The sequence below is a fragment of the Bos grunniens genome, chromosome 18 (genome assembly GCF_055505025.1).
Source record: "Bos grunniens cultivar Pamir isolate PY7600 chromosome 18, Bosgru_T2T1.0, whole genome shotgun sequence".
NCBI lineage: Eukaryota > Metazoa > Chordata > Mammalia > Artiodactyla > Bovidae > Bos > Bos grunniens.
In genome coordinates this window covers 50,463,735-50,491,348 of record NC_141182.1, presented here as the reverse complement: position 1 = coordinate 50,491,348, position 27,614 = coordinate 50,463,735, and the positions used below count along the sequence as shown (strand labels likewise).

At 45.0% G+C, this 27,614-nt stretch overlaps 1 long non-coding RNA gene and 1 pseudogene across 1 annotated transcript; both read left to right on the top strand.

Annotated features, from left to right (window-relative positions):
• The first annotated feature begins 1,501 nt into the window (after positions 1-1,501).
• Positions 1,502-11,808, top strand: LOC147353890 (uncharacterized). Its single transcript, XR_015146029.1, has 4 exons — positions 1,502-4,257; positions 7,335-7,480; positions 9,857-9,954; positions 10,811-11,808. It is a non-coding gene; the product is annotated as an uncharacterized LOC147353890 (long non-coding RNA).
• An 11,800-nt stretch (positions 11,809-23,608) lies between these two features.
• On the top strand, positions 23,609-27,259 carry LOC147353889 (small ribosomal subunit protein eS26-like; annotated as a pseudogene).
• Positions 27,260-27,614: the final 355 nt, after the last annotated feature.

Here is a 27,614-nt window from a genome sequence, read left to right as displayed (position 1 = left end):
GGCAGGGAGCAGAGTGGCTACCAATGAGAAAAGAAAGAAATGGATTTACTTTGAATGTATTAATACTTGGAGGTAGAGTCAGAAGGGTTTCCTGACAAATTTGGCTTGAAGGTGAAGGAAATTAAGTTGTTTCTGTCATGTACTAACAATTCTGGAGAGTAAGGAGAGACTTTTTATTCCAAAAGACTGTTGCAGTAGAGGGGACAGAGTCTATTGCAAAGACAGTGAGCAACCCCAGAATGTGATAACCCAGAAAAATGTATTTTCTAGCGAGACCAATGCTTTCCCTAATCTCGGTTTGTTTTTGTCCTCAGCAAATGGAAACATGACACTTTCCTTTTACAGAGGTAAGGAAGGAGATGGGGACAAATAGAGGTGGAAAACTGGTGAAGCAAGTTTTACTGGAGGGAGGGGAAATCAGGAATTCTCTTTTGGTCCCAAGAAGTATGAGATGGCTGTTAGCTATCCCAGGAGAAGAGCCAAGTGGACAGGCAGGTTAGATGTTGGACTTGGGACCTCCCAGGACCCTCTGGAACAGGGCAAAGGAGAAGCTTAAGGACTCGCACCTGCTTCATGGTAACGAAGGGTAGGCCAGCCTCTTCTAATCTCTCTCTGGTTTCAGAAGACATCTTTGGGTGTCAGAGGCTAGAATCGAGACTGTAGAGAACATTTTGGCCTTTTTTTTTTGCTGCACCTTGCCATGTGGAACTTTCCCAGAACCAGGGATCGAACCCACAGTGGAAGTGTGGGTTCTTAACAATTGGACCACCAGGGAAGTCCTAGCCATGTTTTGAGAGAAAGGGCTCTGGCTTAGAATAGAAATTTCAAGATTGCAGAGGTCTAGGAGTCTAACCACGTTTTAAGATGAACTTGGTAAGTTCACAAGAGTCTAAAGATTTCAAGACAAATTCCTACAGGTAAGTTCACAAGATTCTAAAGATTTCAAACTGCAAATTCCTATAGGTAAGTTCACAAGATTCTAAAGATTTCAGGATTTCAAGACTTTCCACCACCATGGTAGTTAAATTCAAGTCCCTCGTGGTGGCCAATGGGGCCCTTTTGGGGGATTTGTCCACTGGCTGCTGTTTGACATCATCTGGGCCCACTTTGTTCTATTCTCAGAATGGTCCACTCATCCTGAGCATTGGCCTTCTTTCAGTGTTTTAAATAGCAAGCTGGCCTCAGGGTCTTTGCATTAACTCTCTGCCTGAAATGCTTGGCCTAGAGATTGAGACTGGCTCATCTTCTGTTCTCAGCTTAAATGCCAGTCCCCTCTGGAAGAGACTGTCATAGATGACACAAGCAGAATTCCCTTCGTCCTCAACCCCAGACCTTCCTGTAATTTATAAAATAAGGTACTTAATAAATATGAAATTAATTAATATTTTCTAAGCCTCTAAATGGGCTTTCCTGGTGGCTCAGATGGTAAAGAATCCGCTAGGAGTAGGGGAGACCGGGGTTTGATCTCTAGATCGGAAGATCCCCTGGAGGAGGGCATGGCAACCCACTCCAGTATTCTTGCCTGGAGAATCTGCATGGACAGAGGAGCCTGGTGGGCTACAGTCCACGGGGTCACAAAGAGTCAGACACGACTGAGCGATTAAGCACCTACAATAATAATGCCTGGCATAGAGGCAGTTTTAAATGTGTTTATTAAATATATACAAAATTGTCTTCACAGCCTTTTATCACTACCTGGAAGCATCTTTTGTTTCAAAAAAACACTATTTATTTATTTGGCTGTACCAGGTCTCCAGACCACCTGACTTGTCTCTTGAGAAATCTGTATGCAGGTCAGGAAGCAACAGTTAGAACTGGACATGGAACAACAGACTGGTTCCAAATAGGAAAAGGAGTATGTCAAGGCTGTATATTGTCACCCTGCTGTATATTGTCACCCTTATTTAACTTATATGCAGAGTACATCATGAGAAACACTGGGCTGGAAGAAGCACAAACTGGAATCAAGATTGCTGGGAGAAATATCAATAACCTCAGATATGCAGATGACACCACCCTTATGGCAGAAAGTGAAGAAGTAAACAGCCTCTTGATGAAAGTCAAAGAGGAGAATGAAAAAGTTGGCTTAAAACTCAACATTCAGAAAACTGAGATCATGGCATGGGATCTCAGTGCAGCTCCAGAGTGTGAAGTCTTAGCCACTGGACCACCAGGGAAGTCTCCTGAAGTATCTTATATATTGATTCACATTTTCATTCTGCCTTCCCCCTCCAGAATATTCTCTCCATGAAGGCAGGAACTTCTCTCTGGTTCACTGATGTGTTCCCAGTGTCTGGCACAGAGTAGGTACTCAATAATTATTTTGTTGAATGAGTGATTTGAATGAGAGATTTGCTAGTCTCTCAAATTCATCTAAAGAGCAATGAAGGTTTCCAAAATCTCAGTCTACAGAGCAAAGATTCCGAGATTCCCAGGGTAGATTCTTCAATAACTGGGTCATCTGTGGTAGATCCTATCTCTCTTCCCCTGGACCAGGAGATGCTCACATGTCTTATTCAGTGACTGACTGCTGACCCTGTGCTCCCCCATATCAGCTACTTCCCACCAGACACCCTCTGGGTTGGGTAGGGCCCTGGGTGACTTAATTTTGTATTTTTATTTTTTGGCAGTGCTGTGGGAATCTCGGCTTGCAGGATCTTAGTTCCTTTACCAGGGATCAAACCCAGGAGCCCTGGGCAGTGAAAGCATCAAGGTGTAATCAGTGGACCACCAGGGAATTTCTTACTGGGTGACTTTAAATTTAGTCTACTATGATGGATTTTAAGAGACTGCTCTGGGGGTTGTCAACCCCAGGGTTCCAGCGGGCTGTGTGGTGGGTGTGTTCCAAAAGTTGCTGGGGCTTTATTTTGCTTGGATCCTCCAAGCCTTACAGTTCTAGATCCTGATTTGCTATCTGGCGGTGAGCCATGGCCCATCTGCTCTCTGGCTTATTCCTTGCTCCAAATATTCTTTCCCCGGCTCTGCTTAGTTTCTTTGCCTTCCCTTCTGCAAAGCTACCCCACCCAGCATCCAGAACTGGGCAAAGGGGAAGTTTAAGATGAGTCTTGCTTCCTTCCTACTATACTGGGCCTAGGGTTTCCCTGGATTCTAAGAGCATCCTTGGCTGTGAGTAACATGAGGAAAGGAAGCAAAGTGAAGTCGCTCAATCGTGTCCGACTCTTTGCGACCCCATGGACTGTAGCCTACCAGGCTCCTTCGTCCATGGGATTTTCCAGGCAAGAGTACTGGAGTGGGTTGCCATTTCCTTCTCCAGGAGATCTTCCCAACCCAGGGATCGAACCCGGATCTCCCGCATTGCGGCAGATGCTTTACTGTCTGAGCCACCAGGGAAGCCCGAGTAACGTGAGGAACTTGACTATGCCGCAGTTCACAGGCGGCAATATTCTTTGGCTTTCTACTGCTGTCTCCAGTCCCATCCCTCATCCATCCACTCATTTACTCTCTCATCCACCACTTCATCCCATGCTCTTGAAACCAAGTCCCCCTAAAACCACATTCACCTGCTGAGTTTATGATTAACTATTCAAAACTGTATTCCGTTTGTTGTCTGGCTCCTGTTCCTGTCAAGATTGAGGAGTATCGAAGAAAGGGGGGATTGAAACTGAGCAGGACACTGTGGGGCCTCCCTGGGTATAAAAACCCTTCTATGTCCCCCATTTCTTGTTTGTAGAAAAAAGCTTTAGTCTCTTAGGCCTTCTTGGCGTTCCAAAGAACAGACTTCAGCAGTTACTAATTAGGGAAGTGAGGGGATGCAGAGACAAAGGAGGAGCAGTTGAGCAGGGAAAGTAATGATGTCTTAAACAAAGGTTTGTTGATTCTGTCCATAAAACAGAGTCCTGGTTCCTCCTCAACTGATACGTACAACGATCTGTGCATATCTTTGAGTTTTCTGCAGACGCTAAGAACCCCCAACCCCTGCTCCATGGGTGGAGGATGGTGACTACATGGACCACAAGCAAGTAGACACTAGACTGCCTGGAACCAGAAGGTTGATGATTAAGATTCCAGAAACATCACCCTGTCACCTGACCATCAACCAATCAGAGGAAAGTCCATACACTGCAACCCTCACCGCAAATGTTGCCTTTAAAAGTCCTCCCCTGAAAGCCATCCAGGAGTCTGGGTCTTTTGAGCATGAGCTGCCCATTTCCTTGATTGGATCCCTGCAATTGGCTCCCTGATGTACTTTTTCTTCAAACAACCTGGTATCAGTAGATTGGTTTTGCTTCATGGTAGGTAAGTGGACCCAGGTTGGCTTCAGTAACACTCTTACCCCATCCTCTCTTTTCCTGAGACCCTCGATGTATCATACCCTGTAGTGGGGTGGGTGGCGGGGTGGAATAAAAGTAAGGCACTGCCCCATACATTCAGGAAGGCAGCCAAGGGCTGAGATAAAGAAAATTGTAGGTCTTTCCTGCCATGGCTCTTGCTCCCTTCCCTCTATCTACAACTGCATCTGATTATTATCTGGTTCCATGCTTTGTTTTTGTTTTTCTCTAACTTTCACATAAGGTTACCATCCCTCCTCCTCAGAGCCTTTTTCAAAATTTTTGTTTATTTGCTTGTACTGGGTCTTCATTGCTATGTGAGGGTTTTCTGTTTGTTGTGGTGCATGGATTTCTTACCGCAGTGGCTTCTCTTGCTAAAAAGCATGGGCTCTAGGCATATGGGCTTCAATAGTTGCAACACACCGGCTCAGTAGTTGTCATGCACAGACTCAATTGCTCCGAGGCATGTGGAATCCTTCTGTACCAGGGATCAAATCCATGTCCCTGTACTGGCAGATGGACTGCCATCCACTGTACCACCAGGGAAGTCCCCCTTTTCTGTTTTAGAAATAATTATTTCAAATACAGAGATGGGAGAGTTTTTTTGTTTTTAAAGCAATTTATTTTATTATTTTCTGGCTGTGCCATAGGCATTTGGGATCTTCGGTACCTGACCAGGGATTGAACCTGGGCCTCCTGCAGTGAAGGTATGGAGCCCTAACCACTGGACCACCAGGGAATTCCCAAGACAGGACAGGTTTTGAAGAACTGTCATGATTCAGTGCATCTACACACTTTATTATATGTTACCATTTTTACCATGTATTTATTTAGGGAAAGAAAAAAAACTCTGACTCAGTGTGGGGGGGTGGTCTCCTGTATCCTCTCCTGTACCACCAGGGAAGTCCCCTTTTTCTGTTTTAGAAATAATTTTTTCAAATACAGAGATGGGAGAGTTTTTTTGTTTTCTTTTCTTTTTTTTAAAGCAATTTATTTTATATCCCAGATGTCATATTTCTCCCGCCCCAGGGAAACCACTCTCTTACAGTTACTAGTCTGACATAACTTTTCATTCTTTTATTACATATGTGTGCATCCAGCAGAAGAGTTGGGAATCTTTTGCAGGTTTAAGAACTGGATACACAGGACAGCACATACCACACAAATATCTTTCTGCAACTGGTCTCTTTTTCTTCCATTTTTTGGGGTCACTCATATCCAGTCAAGGCAGCTTCGATGCATTTGTTTCAACTCCAGGCAGGCAGTTCATGGAACTGCTTTGACAGTTTCTCTTACATAAAGCACTGAATCTTTCTCTTGGTTAAGAATTTCCTCATTTCAAGTGCCTGAGTCACGGGGGTCTGGTTCCTTCTGCTGCAACATTTGGTTTCAATCTCTCCTCTCCTATCTTTCCTTTGGATCCAAACTAATCTCCTCTAAGCTCCTGGCATCCAGGCCTCCAGGCTCCCACCTACCTTCCATTCGAAGCCAGAGAGGGTCTTTATTTATTTTATTTTTAAAAAAATTATGATTTTTTGATCTTGCCACATCGCACATGGGATCTTCTCTGACCAGTGATCGAACCTGCACCCCCCTGCAGTGGAAACACAGAGTCTTAACCACTGGAAAGCCAGGGAAGTCCCAGAGACTCTTTAAATTACCCATCTTTGATGATTTATCTGATGCTGGTTGTGTTCGAAGCCCAGAGTTGGACAGGGTCCAGGGCAGGGGCAGGGTTCATCTTCCCCACCCAGCAACAACCGACCAGGAAGACACAGACATAAGTGGGATGAAAGTGTACAGTCTCAGCAGCTGGCTTTGGAATTCTCTGAAGGAAATGGCAACCCACTCCAGTATTCTTGCCTGGAGAATCCCACGGACAGAGGAGCCCTGCGGGCTGCAGTTCGTGAGATCACAAGAGTCAAACACGATTTAGCGCTTTCTTTCTTTCTTAGGCTTGGCTGATGAAAGTATGTGGTTTGGCCAGTTGGTCGAGTTGGGGTGGGGTTGGGGGGTGGGAGTAGGGAGTGGGAGGGGCGGGCTAGGATGGTATGGAGTGGTTTTGCATTCAAAAGGAACAGGAAGAGTCCGAGTAGATGGGCTGGAGGCTGGAGTGTGAGCTTTGAAGGGCTGGAACCTCCAGTTTGGAAACTTTTGAGAACAGAAATACCTGAATTCAAGTCTCTGTTTTGCCACTGCCACAGCTTTCTGTGTGATTCTAGCAAGGTATTTTAACCTTGCGGTTTTCCCCATCTGTAAATGGGGCTCATAATTATACCTACCTGCCAGGGATTTGGGGCTTCCCTGGTGGCTCGGCTGGTAAAGAATCTGCCAGCAATGTGGGAGACTGGGTTTGATCCCTGGGTTGGAAAGATCCCCTGGAGAAGGGAACAGCTACCCATTCCAGTATTCTGTCCTGGAGAATTCCATGGACTCTGTAGAGATGGCAAAGAGTCTGCCAGGACTGGGCAACTTTCAGTTTCAGTTTCTTTCACTGGTGGCTCAGCAGTTGGATCCCCGGGTGGGGAAGATCCCCTGGAGAAGGAAATGGCAACCCACTGCAATATTCTTGCCTGAAAAATTCCATGGATAGAGGAGCCTGGAGGGCTACAGTCCATGGGGTCACAAAAGGGTCGGATGTGACTTAGTGACTAAACAAGCAAGAAAATAGTAAACCCAGACCCTTTACTCCCCACCCCAGCCTGGGTTAAGGAATCTCCTTTGGGCTCCTCCTAGAAAAGGCATGAATCTTATTATCACTCCTTAATGCCTTAAGAGAGGTGTCATCGACATCGGATGAAGAAACTGGGGCAGAAGAAAGTCAAGGTGACCTGCTCAAGGTCACGTAGGTATCTGCTGTTTGGGGCTGTTCTTTCCCTATTCCTCCATCCCTACTCCAGAACCTGCCTGGTACAGACTAGTTGTCCTGGACTATGATGAAATAAAGGAGTGAGCCCCCGCTGATGCCCACCCTCCCTATCGGGTACGACCGCGCACTGCGACACCCCCCGTCCACTCCCACTAGCTTCTTCTGCCGTCACACAGGACTTCCACCAGGGGGCGCTCTCCTCCCTACCAGTCACCGGACGTGAGCGTCGTGAGCTGGAGAAGGGAGCTGACCAGAGACTCGGGAGAGACCCCGAGACTGGAGGGAGCTGGAACCTGCGAGGGATACCCGTACCTATTGCCCGGTGAGGGTTCCTGGGTTCAAATCCCGGCACCGACCTTGAGAAGCTGTGTAACCTCGGGCAGGCCAGCTAAAAACCTCCCTCTAGTTCAGTTTCTCATTTGGAAAAGGACTGACGGCCGATCCCGGCAGGCAGCGTACGTGCTATACCGCTCACTGCTGTGTCGTTCTGGGTGCGCGTCCGCGTCAGGTGTGGCCCTCGGATCTCACAACAGCCCAAAGCAGTCTCCACCACCGTTTTCTACAGAAATTCAGTTACACAAGTAGCAGATGATTATAAACTCAAAAATCTCAAAACACCGGGAGTTCCCTGACGGTCTAGTGAACTGTGTAGCTTGGCCAAAAAAAAAAAAAAAAAAAATCTCAAAGACTGCAGGGAAAGAATCCCTTCAACTCCTCATTCCCTGGCCCTGACCATTTCAGCCCCCAGGCTTAGCCTTCAAGCCCGGGAAACACCTAAGAGGTTACTCATGTTCTCAGATTTGTTGCCGGAACCCGTGTGGACTGGTTCCACTATTTTCTATCTTTCTACCAAAGGAGACTCACCCTTAGATAGCTGACAGAAAGCCCTGCCCAGGGACAGGAGGTCACTGGCTCCCAGTGTTACTTTGGAAATGTCACATTCCACTTGGTCTCCAAATTTCAAGTAAATTCCACCTGCATTTAGGGCTACGTGTTATTTCAATATGCCCCAGCTTCCAGAGGAGAAGGAAATGGCAACCCACTAGAGTATTCTTGCCTGGGAAATCCCATGGACAGAGGAGCCTGGCGGGCTATAGACCATGGGGTTGCAAAGAGTTGGACGTGGCTTAGTGGCTAAACACACACACGTGCCCAGCTTCCAGAATAATTGGCTGGAGGAGAGCCAAAGGGCCAGGATGCAGAAGGGCATTCTGTCTGTGCCTAGGGCTAGAGGCCCCAGTGAACCCCAGTCTCCCCCTCTTAACTCCAGAGTGGATGCCAGCTAGCTCTGTGCTCAGGCCTGGCTGGGCCATGCTGGGGTCACAGTGGTAACATAGACAGCTTTGCCCTCTAGTCGGGTAGTCAGATCAGTCACGCTGACTGCCCAGTGTGGTCTGGGCTGGGACGGGGGTGGTATAGGCAGAGGGGTCAGACCCCGTATGGGGAAGGTACCGGGGACTGTGGGAATCCACAAAATGTGCCTGCCCCAGCCTGGGAGTAGTGGGGATCAGGGAGGGCTTCCTAGGAGGCAGCATCTCAAGTAACCCTGAGAGAACTACTCTAAGGAGGTGAGGAAAGGGCCCAGATTATATCAAAGTTTTGCAACAAAGAGCACATTAAAAGATTATTGTTAATTAAAGAAAACCAGATATCCTAAGTTAAGTAATTTAGCACTTTTCTTTGTATGGGAAGGTGCAAGAGTCCAGGCTCAATGAAATCGTTCCTTTCATATGCACCTCAGCTATCTTAGGGCCAGTATCCTGTGTTTCACATCTTGAGCTGTCCTGGGGCTCATCGTAGGGTGTGGCTGCAGTCTGATGGCTGCTCAGTTCAGTTGCTCAGTCGTTTCGGACTCTTTGCAGCCCCATGGATTGCAGCATGCCAAGCTTCCCTGTTCATCACCAACTCCTGGAGCTTGCTCAAACTCTTGTGCATCAAGTCGGTGATGCCATCCAGCCATCTCATCCTCTGTCGTCCCCTTCTCCTCCTGCCCCAAATCCCTCCCAGCATCAGAGTCTTTTCCAATGAGTCAACTCTTCGCATGAGGTGGCCGAAGTACTGGAGTTTCAGCTTTAGGATCATTCCTTCCAAAGAAATCCCAGGGCTGATCTCCTTCAGAATGGACTGGTTGGATCTCCTTGCAGTCCAAGGGACTCTCAAGAGTCTTCTCCAACACCACAGTTCAAAAGCACTAATCCTTTGGTGCTCAGCTTTCTTTATGGTCCAACTCTCACATCCATACATGACCACTGGAAAAACTAGCAGTTTTTGGCTGCTAAATGGCAGGTATTCCTCTCCTTCCTGCATGCCCTTAGGGCTTGCTGGCTCCTATTGGAGGGCTGAAATCCCTGATGACTGTGACATCCTTGTTTGCTGATACAGTACTGATATGGTAGGAGATACTCCATTTCTCACTATAAAAGAATAAAAAAGAAAAAATCTGATAGATTAAAGAAAAATAGGATGAGGATAATGACAGAGTTTAAAAAAAAAAAATGAAGTGAGTCTCAGGGGTTTAAAATCAAAGTGTCCACTAAGTTGCTTCTGTCTGGCAGCTCTAGGGGAGAATCTGTCCCCTGCCTCTTCCAGAACCTAGAGGCTGCCCATGGTCCTTGGCTCATGGCTGCATCAGGTAATATCTGTTTCTGTTATTGCAATCTCCGTCTCTGACTCTGACCCTTCTGTCACCCCTTATAAGGACCACTGTGATTACAATGGGCCACCAGAAGAATCCAGAATAATCTACCCATCTCAAGATCCTTAATTTAATCACACCTGCAAAGTCTTTTTTAGCAGGTAAGGGGAGCACATTTTGAGTATGAGGGCAGGGGCATCTTTTGGGGAAAGTGAAAGTTGCTCAGTCATGTCCAACTTTGCAACCCCATGGACTGTAGCCCACCAGGCTTCTCTGTCTGTGGAATTCTCCAGGCAAGAATACTGCAGTGGGTTGCCATTTCCTCCTCCAGGGGATTTTCCCAAGCCAGGGATCTAACCCCAGTCTCTTGCATTGCAGGCAAATTCTTTACCTTTTGAGCTACCCTGGGAAGCCCATCTTTGGGGGAGGGGGCTGTTATTCAGCGTCCTGCTCTGGGACGGAGCAGATCCAGAGACCTCAGTCTCTTAGAGAATTCCTTCAGGAATCAAATCATGGGATTCCTTTGGCTAGAACTTCCCTCTGCACTCACTCTCTTCCTCCCTTCAGTTCCTCTGTTGAGTTTATCACCGTTTCTTCTTAAATCAACATTGGGTTTTACATTATCAGGACTGTGTAATAGAGTTCACAGCTGGGCCATGTAATGACTTATAGCTACATGTTCTTTCTCCTGCAGGCGTTTTTCTTAATATTGATAACAGCTTTATCTTTTGTTTGTTTACTTTTCTAAGCACTGGCCAGTATTTGATCCCCAGATTTTGACATAACCAGGAAACTTTCACTGTGATCAAGCATATCAGTGAATCGTCATGAGACTAAAAACCTCATGGGTCACTTTGGAAGGATACTGAGGAATAAATTCATTTTGGGGGAAAGTTGATATATATAAAGGGAAGAATCAAGCATTTATTTTGCTTTTTAAAAATAAAACTGTACTTTGGGGGCTCCCCTCCTCTTAAGCTGAAGATCTTGATTCTTATCTATTTGCTTTATCTTCAGTGTATCATCTATATCTACTTATGCATCAGAATCATATGGCTGTATCATATTTCATACATGCTTGTACTATGATTCGTTTTAAGTTAATTTTGGGTGTGGTGTGAAATAAAACTAAGATCATGGCATCCAGTTCCGTCACTTCGTGGCAAATAGATGGGAAACAATGGAAACAGTGACAGACTTTATTTTCTTGGACTCCAAAATCACGGCGACTACAGCCATGAAATTAAAAGATGCCTGCTCCTTGGAAGAAAAGCTATGACCAACCCAGACAGCATATTAAAAAGCAGACATTACATTGCTGACAAAGGTCCGTCTACTCAAAGCTATGGTTTTTCCAGTGGTCATGTATGGATGTGAGAGTTGGACTGTGAAGAAGGCTGAGCGCTGAAGAATTGATGCTTTTGAACTGTGGTGTTGGAGAGTCCTGTGGACTGCAAGGAGATCCAACCCGTCCATCCTGAAGGAAATCAGTCCTGAATATTCATTGGAAGGACTGACGCTGAAGCTGAATCTCCAATACTTTGGCCATCTGATGCAAAGAACTGACTCACTGGAAAAGACCCAGATGCTGGGAAAGAATGAAGGCAGGAGGAGAAGCGGATGACAGAGGACGAGATAGTAACTCAGTGGCATCAGCAACTCAATGGGTATGAGTTTGAGCAAATTCCAGGAAATAGTGAAGAACAGGGAAGCCTGGTGTGCTGCTGTCCATGGGGTCGCAGAGTTGGACACGACTCAGCGACTGAACAATAACAACAAATGGCTTCCAGTCCCATCATGTCATGGCAAATTGAAGGGGGAAAAGTGGAAGCAGTTATATATTTCTTTTCTTTGTGACCCTATGGACTGTAGTCCCCCAGGCTCCTCCATCCATGGGATTCTCCAGGCAAGAATACTGGAGTGAGTTGCCATTCTCTTCTCCAGGGGATGTTTTCATCTCAGCTTGACAAAAATATGAAATATTCGACAAAAAATAAAGCTTGATGGGATTTTGATTGTGTTCAGAATTCTTTATTCTACAGATCAGTGGAGCACTGACACTTCAGCAATCTTGATTCATCTGATTCTTGAACATGACGTATGTCTCATTGATTCAGTCTTACTCAGTTACCCTACTAATATTAGGTGGTTTTCAGTGTACAGGTCTTACACATATTTTATCAGATTTATGCCTTAGTCTCTCATGATTTAGATGTGATGGAAAATTATGTATATTTTGTTTCAATACATATGAAAAAGTACCCACAACAAATGAGTATCTGCCCAATGAATTGTTAAAAAGTGAAAACCCAGGTTAAGAGACAGAACGTAGCCTGCATCCCTGATACCCTTCTACTGGCCCTCCCCATGACTCCTGCCTCTCTCTTCCCAAAGAAAAGCATTTTCCTGACGTTCATGGAGTTTTAGTGTGTTTAGCCTTTTACCTCCTAAGTAGGGCTACTTACCTGCCTGTTTTTGTGGAACTTTGCATAAATAAAACATTTAGTACATATAGTTTTGTATTTTCTTTGCTTAAAGTTATGTTTGTTTTTTTTTTCTTTTAACTTTTAAAAAAATATGATAACAAATTTACAGGAGACTTGGAAAATAGAGAACAAGGTTACATATAGTTCCACTATCAAAGTTATGTTTTTGAGATTCTTTCCTGTTGCTGTTATTGTTAAAGAGAACACATTTTTAACTTAATTTAATTTTTAAAACTTTTTGGCCATGGGTGGAGCTTGTGGGATCTTAGTTCCCCAACCAAGGATTGAACCCAGGCCCCGGGGCAGTGAGAGTGAGGAGCCCTAACCACTGGACCGTCAGGGAATTCTCTCATCCTTTTTATTGTGTGAAACTGCAGTTCATTCATTTTTCTTGCTTTATAGGAATTGATTTTATGACTGTGGCAATGTACCTGTTTTGGTCTTTTGCCTTTATTATTATTATTGCCTTCATTTTTATGTAGGTATAATTTACATACAGTAAAGTGCAAACAAAGCTTTTAAGTGGACAGCTTAATGAGACATGTTCATAACAGATAAAGAATTTTTTGGTACCCTGGACCTCTCTGTCCTGCTCTTTCTCAGTGATAGCCACTGAGTGGAACCACTGTTCTGACTTTATCTAGAGTACTTTTGCCTGTTTCAAAATTTCACCTAAATTCAAATTGTTTGTCCACTTTTAAATTGGGTTATACGTTCTCTCATTACTGAGTTTTGAGAGCTCTTAATAAATTCTGGATGAAAGTCCTTTTATTAGATTTAAACAACCCTTCACCTAAATGGAGCCACGTGTGATATGTAGTATGCATTCTTTTTCTAAATTTTAAAACTTTGGGGGCAATACAGTTTTAAATGTACAGAAAAGTTTCAAAAATGAATATAATTCAAATAACATCCATTTGGTGGCTCTTTATCCAGATTAGCATCGGGTTAACATTTTATTTCATTTCCAATATCATTTGACTCTCCTCTCTCTCTTTGTCTCATATCTATCTAACATTTTCCTGAATCATTCAGGATACATGACTGCACACAACATGGCCTTTTACTCCTAAATATTTCAGTGTATATTTCCTAAGAACAGAGATGTTTTCTCATACAGCTGCAGTCTGGTTATCAAGTTTAGTGATGTTAAGTTAACACTGATACAATACTTTCATCTCTACTCTTTATATTCCAACTTTGTCAATTTGAGAATCAATTGACAACTTTGAAAAAAGAAGTTGGGGAATCCCTGGTCCTCCCAGTGTGCTTTCACTGCCGAAGGCCTGAGTTCAATCTCTGATTGGGGAACTAAGATCCCAGAAGCCACAAGGCCAAAAAGAAAAATAAAAGTGGCTGAGGCTGAGTTGTGCTGTTGTCTGAGTGATCCACACTCCAGAGGCATCACAACAGCCAGTGGCAAAAGCCCTGAAACCAGACCCCTGGGGGTGATCCAGCAAAGTGGCCTTGATCAGATTCCTCAACAAAAAGATGGGGACACTTTTAGGAATACATAATCGGAAGTATTTACCAGTGAGAACGGATACAACGTCTGGACTTTGCTTCAAAGTAATTCTGATTTGGCGGGGTGTAGGAGGAGGGGATTGTTGAGAGTATGGATGAAACAAGATTGGCCATGAGTTGATCATTGTTGAACCAGGATGATGGATACATCATCACCAGTTTTTTAAAAAAATATATCAATTTATTTATGTATTTTCGGCTGGGCTGGGTCCCCTTTGCTTCTCGGGTTTTTCCTTAGTTGTGGTGGGCTGGTGGCTACTCTCTGGCTGCAGTGCACAGGCTTCTCATTGCGGTGACTTATCTTGTTGCGGAGCATGGGCCCTAGGGTGCAAGAGCTTCAGCAGCTGTGGCTCGTGGGCTCAGTGGTTGTGGCTCCTGGGCTCTAGATCTCAGACTCACTAGCTGTGGTGCATGGGCTTAGTTGCTCAGTGGCATGTGGAATCTTCCCAGATCAGAGATCAAACTGTGTGTCCTGCATTCGCAGGCGGATTCCTTACCACTGAACCACCAAGGAAGCCCCATCATCCAGTTTTGGGTATGCCTGAATGCTCCATAGTAAGATTTTTTTTCCCGAAGAAAGAAGAATAAAATAAAAGTGGAGAAGGGTGGAAATTATTATTAATTAACTGCCTTGAAGGTCTGTTAGGAGGAGGTATTAAACAAGTTATTTGAATGGAATCTAAGTAAGCCATTTAGATCAGTGCCTAGCCCATTTTAAATGCTATATATTAACTATTTATGGCAGAAAGTGAAGAGGAACTAAAAAGCCTCTTGATGAAAGTGGAAGAGGAGAGTGAAAAAGTTGGCTTAAAGCTCAATATTCAGAAAACGAAGATCATGGCATCCGGTCCCATCACTTCATGGGAAATAGATGGGGAAACAGTGGAAACAGTGTCAGACTTTATTTGTGGGGGCTCCAAAATCACTGCAGATGGTGACTGCAGCCATGAAATTAAAAGACACTTGCTCCTTGGAAGGAAAGTTATGACCAACCTAGATAGCATATTCAAAAGCAGAGACATTACTTTGCCAACAAAGGTCCATCTAGTCAAGGCTATGGTTTTTCCAGTGGTCATGTATGGCTGTGAGAGTTGGACTGTGAAGAAAGCTGAGCGCCAAAGAATTGATGCTTTTGAACTGTGGTGTTGGAGAAGACTCTTGAGAGTCCCTTGGACTGCAAGGAGATCCAACCAGTCCATTCTGAAGGAGATCAGTCCTGGGTGTTCATTGGAAGGACTGATGCTAAAGCTGAAACTCCAATATTTTGGCCACCTCATGCGAAGAGTTGACTCATTGGAAAAGACTCTAATGCTGGGAGGGATTAGGGGCAGGAGGAGAAGGGGACCACAAAGGATAAGATGGCTGAATGGCATCACCGACTCAATGGACGTGAGTCTGAGTAAACTCCGGGAGTTGGTGATGGACAGGGAATCCTGGCGTGCTGCGATTCATGGGGTCGCAAAGAGTCGGACACGACTGAGCGACTGAACTGAACTGAACTGTCGTTGTTGCTCAGCCGTGTTCCACTCTTTGCGATCCCATGGACTTCAGCACACCAGGCTGCCCAGTGCTTCCCCATCTCCCGGACCTTGCTCAGACTCATGTTCATTGAGTCAGTGATGCCATCCAACCATCTTACCCTCTGTCGTCCTCTGTAATAGCCCCTTTTTATCTTGTTCTCTCTTCCTCCAGAAGCAGTTCCAACAGAACACCACCAGGTGGCGCTGTCTCACAGCTTCATAGGGAGTCAGGCGCAAGAGACGCTCAGCTCTGAGAATGACTTCCACTCTGTTGCTTCCTGGCTAAGATCTTGGACATTTACTATCTCTGCATTTTGTTTTATTTATTTCTAAAGTGGGGACAGTAATAGGCTGGTTCAGTGACAGTGATGTAAAGTGTCTGATGCGTTGTCTGGTGCATACCTTTCCAGGCACCTCTTTCTGGGGCTGGATCTGGCCCTGGGCAGTGTTTCTCATCTCTCCTTAGGGGACTGTCCATCTGCCCAAGTGATTGGGAGAATCTGGAGAGGTTACAAACAAAGTGAGAGATTTCTCCCCTAGCCTTACCACATGCATTCCTTTCATTGTTGTTGTTGCTTGGCTTCACAGCATGTGGGATCTTAGTCCCCTGACCAGGGATCAAACCCAAGACCCCTGCATTGGAAGTGTGGAGTCTTAACCACTGAACTGTCAGAGAAGTTCCTGGCATGAATTGCTATTACAGATCAGCCCTCCAGCCACAAACAACACAGTCTTCCTATAAGACAGGAAGTTTTAGAAATCCACTCCCCCCTCCATTTTTTAATTTTTAAAAAACTTTTATTTATTTTAATTGGATGGCAAATATCCCCCTCCCCCAGATTTTTTGAGAGGCGATTTACATTTGAGTCTGTAAGAATCTGACCTGAGTTAGAATTACCATTCTATTACCTGTAACCTATGTTATCTCACCAGTCTGCCCCTCAATTTTCTCCTTTATAAAATGAATATCTATATGTAAAACATACTTCTCACAATAGTATCATGAAGATTCAATATGATGCTACACGGAATAAATAGCAGCGTTTGGGAATTCCCTGGTTTCCAATGTTTAGGACTTGGCACTTTCACTGCTGGGGCCTAGGTTCAATCCCTGGTCAGGAAACTAAAGATCCCATGAGCTTCACAGGATGGCCAAAATAAAATAAAATAAAAAGCAGCTTTTATTAAGATACTGAGATGATTAAGCTAACATTTTGAGAGCTTATTATGTGTAGGGCACATAGTAACACTGTGATTCCCATAGTGACATCATGAGACAGATATTAATATTAGCAATGATCCCTGTATTATAGGAGAAGGTACTGAGGCTCAGAGAGGTAAAGTTACTTGCTGAAGGTCACACAGCTGGTACCACAGCAACTTTGGTATTTAAACGCAGGCAGCTATGGCACCCCACTCCAGCACTCTTGCCTGGAAAATCCCATGGATGGAGGAGCCTGGTGGACTGCAGTCCATAGGGTCGCTAAGAGTCAGACACGACTGAACGACTTCACTTTCACTTTTTCACTTTCATGCATTGGAGAAGGAAATGGCAACCCACTCCAGTGTTCTTGCCTGGAGAATCCCAGGGGCAGGAGAGCCTGGTGGGCTGACGTCTATGGGGTCACACAGAGTTGGACACGACTGAAGTGACTTAGCAGCAGCAGTAGCAGCTTGTCTCCAGAATCTAAACCACTAACTATTATGCTAGTCTAGCCACCCTCCTCCTCTTAAACCACCTTGCATGCCCAGAAGTCAAGTTTCTTCTGGACCTGAGGTCTTTGAACAGCCAGAGCACCTCCATCCTGGCCACCTCCTGGATAGGAAGGGGTGATTCAAGAAGTACAAAACCCTCCCTTTGACCATGAACACCTCCACCTTAATTGTCCATCAAGGTCAGTGGGAATCCTTGTTGAAACGCAGGTCGCTGACCCACTCCCAGGGTTTCTGATCCAGTGGGTCCAGGGTCTGGCCTGAGAATCTGCATTTTTAACGGGTTTCAGGTGATGTTGATGCTAGTGATCTCAGCAACAAGACTGAAGGAAGCTGTGTCCCTGACTGACCACATGGAGGGGAGCCACCTGCCATCTTAGACAACATGCCTACTTCAGGAGGGTCACGAAAGAGAATGAGAACCTTCTGTTTTACTTAAACCATTGTATTTTAGGATCTTACAGTTATAGCAACTTGGCCTTTACATTAATATAGACCTTCTCTGGGCCTTCTTATCTTATTTATTTATTTATTTTTGGTGGTGTTGGCTCTTTGGTGCTGCACACAGGCTCTCTCTGGTTTCAGCGAGTAGGGGCTACTCTTCGTTGCAGAGCACAGGCTTTAGGGGCACAGGCTCAGGAGCTGTGGTGCACAGGCTTAGCTGCTGTGCAGCATGTGGAATCTTCCCGGGCCAGGGGTTGAACCCATGTCCCTTGCATTGGCAGGCAGATTCTTATCCACTGTACCACCAGGGGAGTCCTGGGCTTTCTTCTTGGAAATGTTCTGATGGATACCTTAGGTCCCATCTACAGTCAGTAACATGGCTGACATTTGTCTATAGATGACCAGCTCCGTTGACTCCATCAGGTGTCTAGCACTCTGATGACTGTTGCTGAGAGGCACACCCTCCAGGGTGGGGTCCAAACAGTGAATGGGTGTGTGGCTGTGCAGGCTGTTCCCTGCACACGGAGTGAGCAGCAAATGCAGCCTGCTTATACTTCACCTGCCAAGTCACACACCTTGAAGCAGAGCTGCATCCAACCACAGGAGGGCAGTTTTGTTTTGTTTTGTTTTTCCCAAGAAAGCATTGCTCGCCAAACTTTGCACTTTGAGGTATGGCTCTGCCCAGATGAGATCTTGCTTCCATCTAGAGGGAGAGCCTTTTTCTGATGAACACAAAGGCACCCCATTGGCCCTGAGCTTAGATTCAAGAACCAGGAGTTGTCAAGATTTCTGGTATTACCGACAAGCTCTGTGGAGTTCTGTAACTGAGTGAGGGCTAATATGCCCACAGCAGAGAAAGTCAACCTCTGATAGCAGGTGTTTGCAACAAAGTAAAGCTTTATTTGTGGGGCTTTCCTGGTGGCTCAGATGGTAAAAAAAAAATCTCCCTGCAATGTGGGAGACTCAGGTTCGATCCCTGGGTAGGGAAAAGCCCCTGGAGAAGGGAATGGCAACCCACTCCAGTATTCTTGTCTGGGAAATCCCATGGACAGAGGAGCCTAGTGGGCTACAGTCCATGGGGTCGCAAAGAGTCAGGCATGACTGAGAGACTTAACATGCATGCATTTGTAGGACAGCAAGCAAGGAACTGGGAGACAAACCTCAGATCCACTTGAACCTGGTCTTCAAGTTAAGGATATTTTAAAGAGGAAGATTGACAGAAAAGATTGAGCATCATCTTCTGATCTTTCTTTATCATAGTTCCAGGAATCAGGATATCTTCAGTTAACAATTATTTGGCCAAGTAGCCCATGGCTTAGGGATCCCTGAGTTCATTTTGCCATGGGGAAACCACCTGAGCTTATAGTATATCTTTAAGAGCAGTTTTAGTGCACTAATGATATGACAACAGCAATCTTAGTCATCTGATTGTTGTGGTGAAGTAGTGTTGGAGAAGGCAATGGCACCCCACTCCAGTACTCTTGCCTGGAAAATCCCATGGATGGAGGAGCCTGGTGGGCTGCAGACCATGGGGTCGCTAAGAGTTGGACACAACTGAGCGACTTCACTTTCACTTCTCACTTTCATGCATTGGAGGAGGAAATGGCAACCCAGTCCAGTGTTCTTGCCTGGAGAATCCCAGGGACGGGGGAGCCTGGTGGGCTACCATCTCTGGGGTCACACAGAGTCAGACACGACTGAAGTGACTTAGCAGTAGCAGCAGCAGTGTTCAGTCAGGCAGACTCTGGGAGATGGGGAGGGACAGAGAGCCCTGGTGCGCTCCAGCCCATGGGGTCGCAAAGAGTCAGACACGACTTGGCAATGGAACAGCAACAACAGCACAGGATTGAGGTTAGAGGGGGTGAGGATGGGACTGAGGCTTGAGGAGACACGCAAGGGAAGAAAGTCTCGGAAAGAGGAATTAAATCATAAATGTGGTAAGGGAACTCAGTTTTAGGGGGACTTGGTTTCCTTCCCAAGAATTGAAGCACGCCCCAGGGGTCGAAGCAGGGTCTCGTGCATTGCAGCTAGAATCTTTATCAACTGAGCCAGCAAGGAAGCCCCAGTCTGTGGTCGATCGAGGCAATTTTAAGATCCGTGAACAAGAAGAAATAAAGCAGCACAACCCCAGGAGGGAAATCTCTTCTACACTCCCTTCAGGCTAGACAAGGAAGACAAGGTGGAGAATTAACCCTCAGAGAAGAGGATTAGAGGCACCTATGTTGGTTACTGTGGATGGTGACGGCAGCCATCATTAAAAGACGCTTGCTCCTTGGAAGGAAAGCTATGACAAACCTAGACAGCGTATTAAAAACCAGAGACATCACTTTGCTGCCAAAGATCTGAACAGAGAACTACAGTTTTCCCCGTAGTCATGTATAGATGTGAGAGCTGGACCATTAAGAAGTCTGAGCACTGAAGAATTGATGCTTTTGAACTGTGGTGCTGGAGAAGACTCTTGAGAGTCTCTTGGGCTGCAAGGAGATAAACTAGTCAATCCTCTTAGTTGAGGCATGAGGATCCAGTTCCCTGACCTGGGATGGAACTGGGCTCCCTGAATGGGGAGCATGGAGTCTTAGCCACTGGACCACCAGGGAAGTCCCAGAGGTAAAAATTTTTAAGCAACTTGACTGCCAAACTTAGTATTAATATACCCACATCCTCATGGAGGCTTCAAAACCACGCTGTGCAATGAGTACTTTTCTCATTTCATTTTATAGATAAGGAAACAGAGGCAGAGAGGCCAAGACATTTGTCCAAGGTCACACAGCTTTGGATTCAGGAGAGCGATTTCAAATCGACTCCCCCATGTATGGACCCCATATGATCTCTCTTTACAGCTGGAGAAACTGAGGTGCAATAAGGGGAAAGGGCTTGGTGAGAACCTTGGTCAGGCAGGGCTAGGTTCCTCTTCAGAAGTCAGAGAGAAGTACCTGGGGCCATTCTGGGCTTGACCTGAAGGACACACATGCCTTGGCAGGCAGAGTACACAGAGTGGGAGAGGCAGCAGAATAGTTCTAAAAGAATTCCTCAGGAGGTTAAGGGCCCATGCCTGCTTTGTTTATAGCGTTGTCAAGCAGGGCATGAAAGAGTTATGCACAGGAATGTCTGCAAACACAGGTCTCTTATTCAGACTTCCCACCTCCTCTTCCTCACTGCAGCCCTTTCTTTGGCTGCATTTTGCTGGGGAAACTTGCATGAGACCCTTCCTTCTCTGACCTTCTCTTCTTTTTAAAAGAAGTATTTATTTATTTATTTGGCTGTGCTGGGTCTTAGTTGCAGCATGCGGTATCTTTGTTGTGGTATGGTGGTGCTGGTGGTAAAGAACCCGCCTGCCAATGCAGGAGACTTAAGAGATGCAGGTTCCATCCCTGGGTTGGGAAGATCCCCTGGAGGACAGCACGGCAGCTCATTCCAGTATTCTCGCCTGGAGAATCCATAGAGAGTGGAACCTCGTGGGCTACAGTCCACGGGGTCGTACGGTGTCGGACACGACTGAAGCGACTTAGCACACATATATGCATGTGGGATCTTTAGTTTCGGCACGTGAACTGTTAGTTGCAGCATGTGGGATCTAGTTCCTTGACCAGGGGTCGAATCCTGGCCCTTGCATTGGAAGTGTGAAGTTTTAACCACTGGACCACCAGGGAAGTCCCAGTTCCTTCATTTTCAAAAATTAGTATAAGTGAGGAGCTCTAGGATAGACTTTGGAGGCAAAAACAGCTTGCGTTCAAGCCACATCTCTGCTGTATGGCGACCTTGAGCCTCGATTTTCCTCTGTGAAGTGGGGGTGAAATGACATAAGGCTTGGCCTGTCAAACTGTCAGGCAGTGCTGACTCACAGCAGGCTCTCTGATAAGAGCATTCTTGTCATTATGAACGTTTGGGTCAGAAATGTTAACATTGGCATCATTGCAAGGAAGGCTTATTGTTTGAGGGTTTTTTTGCTAATTTTTTTTTTTTTTTTTGCCACGTGGCATGTTGGATCTTATTTCCCTGACTGGGGACTGAACCTGTGCTCCGTGACGTAGAAGCACTGGGAAGCATGGAGTTTTAACCACTGGACCGCCAGGGAAGTCCTGTTTGAGGGTTTTGGAGCTGGGTGGACCTGGGGTCAAATCCATCTCTCCTGCATTCTAACCCTGACCAGAGACCACCACCCCTGTCTGAGCTGTTTCTTCATCTAGAGGACAGGGATAGCTGACTCAGAAGATGAAAGGGTTCAATCATGTAATTTCATGAATGTAAATTGCTCAGTGTGAAGCTAGTTTGGACTAAGAAAAACTCTGTCAACATTAACTATTATCCTGAGATTCTAAGATCCCTCAGCATTGCACCCACCCTTCCAGGTGCATCTATTACTGAGTCCAGGCTCACTCTTATTTGGAAAACCAGCTGAGAAGCTGGCTGACTGATGTGTCAAAATAACCATCTTACGGGATCTGGATGCCAGGTTCTTTTATAGAACAGAAGTGAAGGAAGGTGAAGAAACAAGGTAAAAAGCCCATTAATCTTGCCTATATCTCCTAGAATGGCAAACTTCGGGCAGGGGAATGTGTCAGTCTCCTCTTTCCTGAAGCCATTCACAGGTAGGCAGGGTCAGATGATCTCACTATGAGCTGAACACAGGCATTCTACCCCTACAAGTCAAGCAGAGGGGAAGGGTTCCCTAAGGCAGGCCATTATGCATGATTATAATAACAAAAGCAACATAAAGCAAGTTAAAGGAACACTTCCAACATGGAGTTAGAATTGGCTCTTCCCTGCACACATCAATTCCTCTGGACGGCTTTCCTCCCAAATGAGGGTGCTTCAGCCCCCAACCTGCTTGTCTGGAATAGCAGCAAGATCAGAGCAACCCCAGCCCTTTGTGTATCTGGGAATTTCCCATCCACCCATTGTCCCAGCCACCATCCCAGCTCCAGCCTCATCTTCCCCACATCTTCCCTTGTATGCGCCTTACCACCAAATCCTGTCCATCTTAGAAGATACTCAATCTGGGGGCCATCTCATTTAACCACTTATACTTGTTTTCCTGTTTGAAGAATATGGGGCAGAAAACAGAATCTATCAATATATCAGAGGATTGTCAAAAGCATTAAATAGCTAAAGATTGAAAAGCTGAATGTCTGAGACATAGTAAGAAGTCAATAGAGGAACTCACCAAAAAAAAAAAAAAAAAGAGTTGAAACAACTCCAGGGTGACTTGCGTAAGAGGGGTTAAGTTCACAAACAACACAATGGCCCATCACACCGTTTGCAATAGTATTCTTTTCCTGACAAACTGACCCTGAAATAGGAAACAAGGCCTCCAAATCATTAAAAAAAAGGGCACCAGAGAGTCAACCTTCATAGCTATTAATAACACTCCAGCCAGGTACATGCACAAACGTGGAGCTTATACTTGAAAGTACTTGCTTAAATGAGAATGCTATGTTATAGGAGATCTCACTGTGAAATGGCCAAGATGGGGCTCTTTTGTCATTCTAAGATTGTTTGCTCTGTGTAAACTCTAGAGAAAGCCCGCTTGAAAAAACTATTCCCCCGCCTCCCGCAAAATTCTGACTCTAAGGGAACAGAAGTCCTGTAAGATGGAAGAGTCAGTATTGACTTTTCCATGCTAGATCTGTCTCTTTGACTTAACCCTGACCCTGGTATTCTTTACCAGGGCTTCCCTGGTACTTAGCTGGTAAAGAATCCCCCGGAAATGCAGGAGACCCCAGTTCGATTCCTGGGTTGGGAAGGTCCCCTGGAGAAGGGGACAGCTACCCACTCCAGTATTCTTGCCTGGAGAATTCCATGGACAGAGAAGCTTGGCAGGCTACAGTCCATGGGAATGCAAAGAGTTGGACACCTAAAACCTAACCTGACTCAGGTTTGATCCCAGGGTCAGGAAGATCCCCTGAGGAAGGGAATGGCTACCCACTCCAGTGTTCTTGCCTGGAGAATTCCATGGACAGAGGAGCTGGGCAGGCTGCAGTCCACAGGGTCACAGGGAGTCAAGACACAACTGAGTGACTAACACTAGGAGATATTTGCAAGACTAATGGCCTTTTCCACTTTGTTTCCTCACCTCCCCGCCCCATCTTCTAATTCATAAACAAACCTGGCATCCAGACCCTGACAGGATGGTTATTTTGAGATGTCAGTCTGCTGTCTTCTTGGTCAGCCAGCTTTCTGAATAAAGTCCTATTCCTTGCCTCAACACTGTGTCTCTTGGATTCGTTGGCCTATTGTGGCAAGCAGAGTGAGCTTGGACTCCATAAGAATCCTAAGAGGAGCTTGCATTCCTCTTCAGGTGCCTTTGGGATGTAAATGTTCTGCCTGCTTTTCTCAAGGAACTTTTATGTAAGTGATAATTCCAGGACTTCCCTGGTGGTCCCATGGTTAAGACTGTGCTTCCAATGCAGGGAGTCCAGGTTCCATCCTTAGTCAAAGAACTATATCCCACATGTTGCAACTAAACTGAAGATCCTGCCTGCTGCAGCAAAGATCCTGCATACAGCACAGTCAAATAAATAAAGACTTTTTTTTTAATAAGAGAGATAATTCTTAAAACTGAAAAAATAGACCTTTTAAAACTCAAAATTTTAAGTGTCTTCTCCACAAAACAGTACAAGACTTTAGCCTTCAGAGTGAGCAAACCTAACATATCTCAAGAAGAGATAAGAAAGCTTTCTTCAGCAATCAATGCAAAGAAATAGAGGAAAACAACAGAATGGGAAAGACTAGGGATCTCTTCAAGAAAATCAGAGATACCAAAGGAACATTTCATGCAAAGATGAGCTCGATAAAAGACAGAAATGGTATGGATCTAACAGAAGCAGAAGATATTAAGAAGAGATGGCAAGAATACACAGAAGAACTGTACAAAAAAGATCTTCACGACCCAGATAATGATGATGGTGTGTCACTGACCTAGAGCCAGACATCCTGGAATGTGAAGTCAAGTGGGCCTTAGAAAGCATCACTACGAACAAAGCTAGTGGGGTGATGGAATTCCAGTTGAGCTATTCCAAATCCTGAAAGATGATGCTATGAAAGTGCTGCACTCAACATGCCAGCAAATTTGGAAAACTCAGCAGTGGCCTCAGGACTGGAAAAGGTCAGTTTTCATTCCAATCCCAAAGAAAGGCAATGCCAAAGAATGCTCAAACTACCACACAATTGCACTCATGTCAAATGCTAGTAAAGTAATGCTCAAAATTCTCCAAGCCAGGCTTCAGCAATATGTGAACCGTGAACTTCCTGATGTTCAAGCTGGTTTTAGAAAAGGCAGAGGAACCAGAGATCAAATTGCCAACATCCGCTGGATCATGGAAAAAGCAAGAGAGTTCCAGAAAAACATCTATTTCTGCTTTATTGACTATGCCAAAGCCTCTGACTGTGTGGATCACAATAAACTGTGGAAAATTCTGAAAGAGATGGGAATACCAGAACACCTGATCTGCCTCTTGAGAAATTTGTATGCAGGTCAGGAAGCAACAGTTAGAACTGGACATGGAACAACAGACTGGTTCCAAATAGGAAAAGGAGTTCGTCAAGGCTGTATATTGTCACCCTGTTTATTTAACTTATATGCAGAGTACATCATGAGAAACCCTGGACTGGAAGAAGCACAAGCTGGAATCAAGATTGCCGGGAGAAATATCAAATATGCAGATGACACCACCCTTATGGCAGAAAGTGAAGAGGAACTCAAAAGTCTCTTGATGAAAGTGAAAGTGGAGAGTGAAAAAGTTGGCTTAAAGCTCAACATTCAGAAAATGAAGATCATGGCATCCAGTCCCATCACTTCATGGGAAATAGATGGGGAAACAGTGGAAACAGTGTCAGACTTTATTTTTCTGGGCTCCAAAATCACTGCAGATGGTGACTGCAGCCATGAATTAAAAGACACTTATTCCTTGGAAGGAAAGTTATGACCAACCTAGATAGCATATTCAAAAGCAGAGACATTACTTTGCCAACAAAGGTTCGTCTAGTCAAGGCTATGGTTTTTCCAGTGGTCATGTATGGATGTGAGAGTTGGACTGTGAAGAAGGCTGAGCGCCGAAGAATTGATGCTTTTGAACTGTGGTGTTGTCCCTTGGACTGCAAGGAGATCCAACCAGTCCATTCTGAAGGAGATCAGCCCTGGGATTTCTTTGGAAGGAATGATGCTAAAGCTGAAACTGCAGTATTTTGGCCACCTCATGCGAAGAGTTGACTCATTGGAAAAGACTCTGATGCTGGGGAGGGATTGGGGGCAGGAGGAGAAGGGGATGACAGAGGATGAGATGGCTGGATGGCATCACTGACTCGATGGACGTGAGTCTGAGTGAACTCCGGGAGTTGGTGAGGGACAGGGAGTCTTGGCGTGCTGCGGTTCATGGGGTCGCAAAGAGTCGGACAGGACTGAGCGACTGATCTGATCTGATTTATAAACGAGTTAATTTTATATTGTATCTGATCCATGACTAAAGTTTCATTTTTATTTCTATTTTTAAAATTCATGACTAAAGTTTTAAAATGAAAGTTGAGATCTGTGGTTATGTCTGTCTATATGTCTATTTGTGTGCATTATAGATATAATATTTTTTTCTATCTCTGAATGGTATTACCAAAACTAGTTTGTAAAAGACCTCTGTTTAATTGGCATAAAAGTAAGTGCAAAAATTTTAGTAAAATTCCAGAGGATCAGCACAGTCTTTTGGTAAAGTATAAAATTTTGGATGTAAAGTATTTGATTAGTCAAAATAAGAAGACTGGACAGGAAGATGATCCTGCTGAGTGAAAAAGATGCACAACATGAGAATTGTGAGTTAAGTTTTATTTGGGGCAAAATGAGGACTGCAGCCTGGGAGGACTGCATCCCAAATAGCTCCGAGAAACTATAGTAGTTCCAAAGAGGTAGTGGGAGAAGGTCAATATATATGATTTTGGTGAAAGGGGAGTTCAATGCAATCAAGCACTTATTTTACAAAAGGTTTTCTGCTAGTCCCAAGGAGCTGATGTAACCATGAAGGGATCTGGTGTTTCGCTAGATATGAGAAGATGCAAAGATTGGGATAATCAAATGAGCTCCTGAAAACATCAAACTATGTAAAGATTTGTTCCACCAGCTTCCCTGGAGCATAGAGTGCCTCATCCTCCACACTTAACTCATTTCAAAGTGCATCAAATGTCGACAGCTGCAGCAGCACAGGATTCAGTCTTTGCAGAGGCAGATGGCTAATGTTGATAGCCAATTTGTAGTTGATAATCCCTTGAGGGATGAATTAAACAAAGAACAAGAAGATATTACAAATACTACTTCAAGAACTTCCTTCTCCCATTAAAGACCTTGTTCTCGCTCTCTCGCCTCTGCGCTTCCAAGAAGACCAAGAAAAGAAGGAACAACGGTCGTGCAAAAAAAGGGCTGCGGCCATGTGCAGCCTATTCGCTGCACCAACTGTGCCCGATGCGTGCCCAAGGATAAGGCCATTAAGAAGTTGGTCATTCGGAACATCGTAGAGGCCGCAGCTGTCAGGGACATTTCTGAAGCGAGTGTTTTCGACACTTATGTGCTTCCCAAGCTGTATGTGAAACTACATTGCTGCGTGAGTTGTGCCATTCACAGCAAGGTTGTCAGGAATCGCTCTCGGGAAGCCCGGAAGGACCGAACACCTTCACCCTGATTTAGACCCTCGGGTGCTGCCCCACGTCCTCCACCAAAGCCCATGTAAGGATCCAAGTCCTTAAAGACTGAAGAAATATTGGTTTCTCTGAAAAGACAATAAAATAGAAATTATACTTTATGTTGCATGTTGAATATATGTTGCCAGATGGAGTAGGCTTTGTAACATCTTATTTCTGTCTTTGGTCTCCCCAGTTTGCATAGCTTAGGGGTGGGGGTGAGGAATTAGGGCATCTGTGTTTGATTAATTCAGCCTGGCAAATGGCTTAAGTTGGTGTCTTAAAAATGGGGAGGAAGCTAGCAGAGTGAGGGATTCTTTTTACAGAGAAAATGAAGATATTTAGGACTACTGGTAAATATACTTGGTGCCACACTGAGAAAGTTTCTATAAGAAAGCACATGTTTTAGGAAGCTATAAATGGTATTTATGAGTTTGCTAATTTACAGAATGCTAATGAAGAAACACAAGCTGGAAT